The sequence below is a fragment of the Tasmannia lanceolata genome, unplaced genomic scaffold (assembly GCF_043159265.1).
Source record: "Tasmannia lanceolata isolate RefF3 unplaced genomic scaffold, GAP_Taslan_0.1 ptg000006l, whole genome shotgun sequence".
Classification (NCBI taxonomy): Eukaryota; Viridiplantae; Streptophyta; class Magnoliopsida; order Canellales; family Winteraceae; genus Tasmannia; species Tasmannia lanceolata.
The window spans coordinates 21,317,703-21,324,625 of NW_027518683.1; the positions used below are offsets into that span (position 1 = coordinate 21,317,703).

Genomic DNA, 6,923 nt, shown 5'->3' on the forward strand with positions numbered 1-6,923 from the left:
TACAAGATGTCTATTTCACATGACTTGTTTGATAACATCATTGGGTGTAAATTGGCGAGAAAGATTTGGACTACCCTTGATTGATTGTTCAACAAGAAGAATATGGCTCGTCTACAAATGTTGGAAAATGATTTGGCAAATACTGCACGAGGCAATATCTTTATTTCTCAATTCTTTTTGAAGATCAAGAATCTTTATTCGGAGATTTCTTTATTGGATCTGCAAGAGCTTATTTTGGACGAACGAATGAAGCAGCATATTATTAGTGGGTTGAAAAGAGAATACATTCCTTATGATGTTACGTTGATTCAAGGATGGGATCGGTAACCTTCTTTGCTAGAGTTTGAAAATCTTCTTGCTTCATAAGAGTGAAATTATATGATTTAATGGGTGCCTTTGTTAAAAGCATAAAGGAGGGGGTAGGATTGAAATTATATGAGTTGAATGGGTGCATTTGTTCAAAAAAGTCAAAAAATGTGATGTGTAAATCTCATGTAATTTTCAAAAAAATGAAAAAAACTCACCTCTTTTCATCCCAACTTATTGTAGTAGATTGGGAAGTGATATTACACCCTATTTTCTTCCCTCGGCTACTCCCATGTTGTGTATTTATGGCTTCTCATTTACACTACAAGCGGGTAGCCCACGTAAGGAAAAGGGGCTAATATATTATTTCCAAACTAGCTTTTTAGAGTTCTTCATTTTGAGGTCCTTAATTATTTAAGATCCTTCATTTCGATAAATACAGCCCCTTTTGAGAGTTCTAAGACTGTCAATCGGTTGTTTGATTGAGAGCTTCTTGGGAACAGTTATACCACCTGACAACTGGTTAAATAATAAAGTCATAAGGGAAATGTTAATTGTGCAACCCCTTTTTGATAGGGCGGTGATAAATTCGCCCCTTTCTAGCTACTACAATATTCACCCCCAATTTTTCAAAATGGGCTGTGCAGCCCACACCATAGGAAGATCCAAACCGTCCATTTGATGCGCCACAGTGTAGATACGTTGCGCCCCAAAAATCATTTCAATAGGATGATCCTAGACCTCCGATTTATGGTGAAACTCCATATAATCAAACCTTTATAAATCGGACGGCTAGGATCATCCTATGGAAATGATTGTTGAGGCACAACCTATTTCCATTGTGGCCCTTCAAATGGACGGTTTAGATCATCCTATGGTGTAGGCCGTAACATACTTTAAAAAAAAAAAAAAAAAAAAAACTCGACTAATTTGACATGGCCGTGTCAACCGCGTCGACCGCATTCTTGACCACATCCGCATCGAGTCGACAAGGATTTTCTTCGGCCGCATTCCGCGTCGAAACCGCATTTTTAAACACTGCTTGGAACAGAGATTTGATATCTATGGAGGCAAGGAGTTGGACTCAGGTCGCCCACAAAAAAAACTGAAATTTGAGTTGGAAAGAAAAGCCAGCCACATGTTCTGTTGTGCCTTTGTTATTTCCTTGTTGACGTTGATAGAAAAGGTAGAGATTTTTCTCACATACTGTTGTGCGTTTCACCTTCTTTATTAAAATTTTCCAAAGGATTAATTGGCGGACCCCAAATAGTTTGGGACAAAGGCTTAGTTGAGTTGAGTTGAGACCGTAGATGATTAGATGGCCAGAGAAATAATAAGGGACGTTTGATTGCACAATTTCTGCGGTTTCCTAGGTGTTGTGACTGGTTTTAGAGTGCCACGTCATCTAACAGGGGTGTCTGGTTAAGGGCGATGATAAATTCGCTCCCCCTCCATGGGAGATTCGCTCCCTTTAATGTGAATCGATGCCAAAAGCGTTAAATTCTGCCACAGACCCCTCCTTCAACCGGCCTCTCTCTCTCTCTCTCTCTCAACTCCCAACAGCTAAATGTTTTAGATTTGGCCCTCTTTTGCTTGAGACACCCCCTCTAGCGTAAAAGAGAAGTCATAAATACATTCGAGGTGGCTGTCTCAAGTAAAAAAAGGGTGAATATATCACTTGCCTTTAGATCTTTGAAAAGGTTGACCCACCGTAGTTTTAAAAAAATAGGTGCGTCGGACACCATATACTTGGACCTACTATATTCGAATTCCAAACCATTCATTTGTAGGGCCCAATGTAACTTGGACTTACCCATAAAATCATATCCATAGGATGATCCTAACCCTCCAATCTATTGGTGTCTGCACATAGGTTATGTTTTATTGACAAATTATATGATGGATGGCCATACAACCCACAATTTTCAAAATGTACGGTACCGCCCACTCCATAGGATGATACAAACTGTCTATTGGTTGGGCCACAAAGTAAATAGGTTGTCGTAAAAATCATTTCCATAATATGATCCTAACCCTCCAATCTATTTAAGTTTTCATAATGTAAAGTCCCTCTATAGATTTGAGGGTCAGATCATCCTATGGAAATGATTTTCAGCGCACAGACGGTTTGGATCATCCTATGAAGTGGGCCGTACAACACAATTTAAAAAAATACGGGCTTGTACATGCACGCATTATATAATTTCTCATGTTTCAAAAAAAAAAATACACAGGCGCCTACCTTGTACATGCACGCATTATCTATTAACAGGTTAAAGGAGGGCATGTGGCAGCGCACTATAACATTTTTTGCGTCAATTCATCGTTAAGGGAGCGAATTTCTCCTACAGGGGGAGTGAATTTATCATCGCCCTGGGTTAATTGCATGTTTTGTTTACTAGAAGACTACTTGCCTTGTCTCTTCCTTATCTGCCCATCTAGCATGACTTCTATCCCTCACCATTAAGCTACGTGAAAAAGATGACTCTTTGCTAGTAGAGTCTTGAGATTAAGTGTAAACCTCTTTGGTTTATTTAGGAAGAAAGAAACTATTAGATTTAACAAGAGTGAGAAATATGGGGAACGTGAATGCACTGCGAAAAACGTGAAAGCAACTTCTTGACTTTGTTGGATAACCAAAGTTCTATTCTCAAAATTCTATTCACTCGTCCAAATCTTATATACGTCAACTTCTTGACTTTGTTGGATAACCAACACCTAGTCTAGATGAAGTAGAACTCTTTAAACTAGTCTAGTAAAAGACCGTTTAAGGAAAAGTGGAAAACCACAAAACAATAACCACTGAGGTCCTCCGTTTGGATGCCAGAATTATTTTGGTTCTTGGGACTTTTCTGGAACAAAAAACTTCCTGGGAGATTGGTGGGAAAAAAAACTCCCTGGAAGTATCCCGGTAAAATAAAAATCCCATGTTTGGTTGACCGGACTATGGTGGGAAAAAAAAATCCCGGTAAAATAAAAATCCCACTTTGTGAAGAAAAAAGTTCTTCTTTTGGTTATTTTGGTTCCTCGGATTTCGTGCGGGATTATTTTGGTTCCTGGGATTTTTTTTCCCAGCTTAAGGTTTCGTACGGGGTTATTTTGGTTTGTGGGATTTTTTTTTGCCCACTATATAACTAGCAACCAAACGTAGGTTTCCTGCGGAAATTCCACAAAAGTCCCAAGAACCAAAAAAATTCTGGCATCCAGAGTCGGTGGTTCTCTTAAATGATTCTTCTTTTTTTTTAAATTAAAAAAGGGATGAAGGCCGGATTCTACTGAAGGGGGAGACTGTCCACATCATTCTCTGTCTTATTGGTATATTATTTTAGAGAGAATTTATATGGTGATCACATATGGGAGCGTTAGGATCATCATACGGAGATGATTTTCTCGGCACATACAAATGAATGGTTTAGATCACCCAAATAATGTGGACCCCACTTTCCTTGACGTTGCCGTCCATTACTTAGGTCAAGCACCAAACTTTTGACTTATCTCAACCGTACACATGTCACAATCTTATGTTGATCGGGTCCATTACTTAGGTTAAATCCAGTTAAGTAATGTGCCTTGACCCGAAAATCTTGTCAATTGGGACAATCCCAGCAGTACAATCGTTGGACTTTTCACAGTTATTCTAGAATAATTGGCCCTCCTTTTCTGACCTCCACTTGCAGGCGACCGTTTCCTATGTTTGATAGGTGCATTTTTGTCCATGTAACTAATGAACGGTCTTGATCAAGTAGCCAAGCTGTCTTGATGGGTCAAATACAATTTTGTAATTTGCACCAACCCTAAAATATTCCAACTTTAATTCTAGACTCATTTCTCAATCTTACGTTAAAAAATTGCTGTACATGCTAAAAGATGCTTTTATCAATCTTGACCGTTGATCTATAGTGCAGTTCTGATCACCATACACGTGCCATCATCTGCCATTCATTGTATAGCCGGGAATGTATTTTCCAGATATGGTTTGGTGAATATTTCCTTGATTTTATTTTTTATGAGTGAAATCCTCTTTATGAAGTCATGCTATGAATAACGAAGTAAAAGGCAAGGAAAGTTTGAGTTCTTAGTTTTAGCAATGTTGTCTAAGATCCTACTGTTGTTTGTTCTCTTAACCCTTGCAGCCTCAGAAGGCAAGGACGATGATTTCACCTATAATGGATTCCTCAGTTCTAACTTGACCCTGAAAGGCATAGCAGAGATAACACCCGATGGCCTCTTGAGGCTAACAAACGATACCCAGCAAGAGATAGGCCATGCCTTCTATTCGATTCCTCTCAACTGGAACAACACCTCAAATGGTAATGTTTTCTCTTTCTCTACCACTTTCGTCTTCGCAATTCTCCATGAAGATCCCATTTTGAGCGGCCACGGGATCGTCTTTCTCATCGCTCCGTCAGAAGAGCTCCCCGGAGCTCTACCCAGCCAATATCTAGGCCTCTTCAATACTACCAACAATGGAAATTCTTCTAATCATGTCTTTGGAGTTGAGCTTGACACAATCGAAAGCACAGAATTCGGGGACATAAATGACAATCATGTGGGTATTGATATAAACAGCTTGAGATCAAGTCTATCCTCTCCAGCAGGTTATAACTCTAGTGAAAATGGGGGATTTCAAAACCTTTCCCTTAAAAGTGGAGATCCAATGCAGGTCTGGATAGAATATGATGGGGTCCGAAAGCAACTTAACGTAACACTATCCCCTATCGATGTACCTAAACCCGTCATTCCTCTCTTGTCTTTGCCTTTCGATCTTTCGACTGTGATCAAAGATCCCATGTACGTCGGATTCTCGTCTTCTACGGGGTCAATGCTAACATCTCATTATGTTTTGGGATGGAGCTTTAAGTTGAATGGGGAAGCTAATGCACTCAATCTTTCGAGCCTTCCACCGCTTCCTCACATTGGATTGTCTGTTTGGAAACGAAGAGCTTTGAGAATTGGGTTGCCCATAATCTCTGTACTTCTTTTAATAATGACCATGTTTAGTGTAATTACATATCGAAAGAAAAAGAAATTTGCCGAAATACTCGAGGATTGGGAACTCCAATATGGTCCTCATAGGTTCTTCTATAAGGATCTATTCATAGCCACAAAGGGCTTCAGAGAGAAAGAGCTTCTGGGTGTTGGAGGTTTCGGTATGGTGTATCGAGGTGTGTTACCAACATCAAAAGTCGAAGTTGCGGTGAAGAGAATTTCCCACGAATCCAGACAAGGAATGAGGGAATTCATTGCCGAGATTGCGAGCATCGGCCGGATTCGGCATCCTAAGTTGGTAAGACTCCAAGGTTATTGCCGCCGTAAAGGAGAGCTGCTCTTGGTTTATGATTTCATGCCAAATAGTAGTTTGAACAAGTTCTTATTTGATGAGCCAAAGATTTTGCTTATTTGGAATCAAAGATTTCGAATTATCAAAGATGTAGCTGAAGGGGTGCTTTTTTTGCATGAAGGATGGGTTCAAGTAGTCCTACACAGAGATATCAAGGCCAGCAATGTGTTACTAGACAATGAATTGAATGCGAAATTAGGAGATTTTGGTCTGGCAAGATTGTATGATCATGGAAGTGATCCTCAAACAACCCATATGGTGGGGACTTTTGGGTATCTTGCACCAGAGTTGTCTAGAATCGGCAAGGCAACTGCAAGTACCGATGTGTTTGCGTTTGGGGCTTTTATGCTTGAGGTTGCTTGTGGGCGGAGGCCGATAGAAGGAAAGGTGCCACCTGAGAAGGTTCTCTTGGTGGATTGGGTGCAAGAATGTGAGAGAAGAGGGGCGATTTTAGAGGCCGCGGATCCGAAATTAGGAGAGGATTATGTGGTGGAGGAAATGGAGATGGTACTAAAGCTTGGTTTGCTTTGCTCTCAACCTTTGCCGGAAAATAGGCCTAGCATGAGGCAAGTAGTGCAATTTTTGGAAGGCCAAGCTCCTTTTCCCTATAGATCAGATGGAATTGGGGCCAATGTTATAGCAGTGGAACAGGAAGAAGGGTCTTATCCTACTACGGATTCGGAGTCGCCATTCTCCAGAGGTGGAGGCTGCTGATTCAGACAAATTGGTAGAGCTAATGAACTCTGTATATGATCACCAAAGTTATTCGTTTTAGATTGCAACAAGGGATTGTCATTACGAAACCGATTATTGGACTTAAAATTAAAAGTAATTTTGAGTCCAATAATAGGTTTGTGATTGATAATCGGTTGTCATAATCTAAAACGAACACCGGCGGCTTTAAGTACAATGCCTTGTTTTGAATTCACTTTCTTCGTTGTAAATGGTGTTTTTTTTCTTCTATGGTGTAACAAAGATATCCATATAGAGTGATTTTATCATGAGTACTGACTTGTCTCATTTTGATAATCTATTTTGATCCCATGTGAAAAAGACTTGACGATGATTGTATCGGGGCTTCAGTTGCTTCGACTTTCTACAGCTAAATGCATGTCTCTTCCTATTCATGCAGAAATCTTCATTTAAGGCCATGTGTGACTGCCAGGAAAAAAATTAGTGTGTCCAAGTGGTAAGAGAGGGATTGTTTGGATCTATGGAAAAGTAAGTATTTGAGGGTGAAATATGGCTAAAAAATCAGGAAAAAGTCGATCAGACG

General features: G+C 39.9%; 1 pseudogene; it reads left to right on the forward strand.

The window, feature by feature from the left end:
- The first annotated feature begins 4,340 nt into the window (after positions 1–4,340).
- On the forward strand, positions 4,341–6,661 carry LOC143880075 (L-type lectin-domain containing receptor kinase IV.2 pseudogene; annotated as a pseudogene).
- The last annotated feature ends 262 nt before the right edge of the window (positions 6,662–6,923 follow it).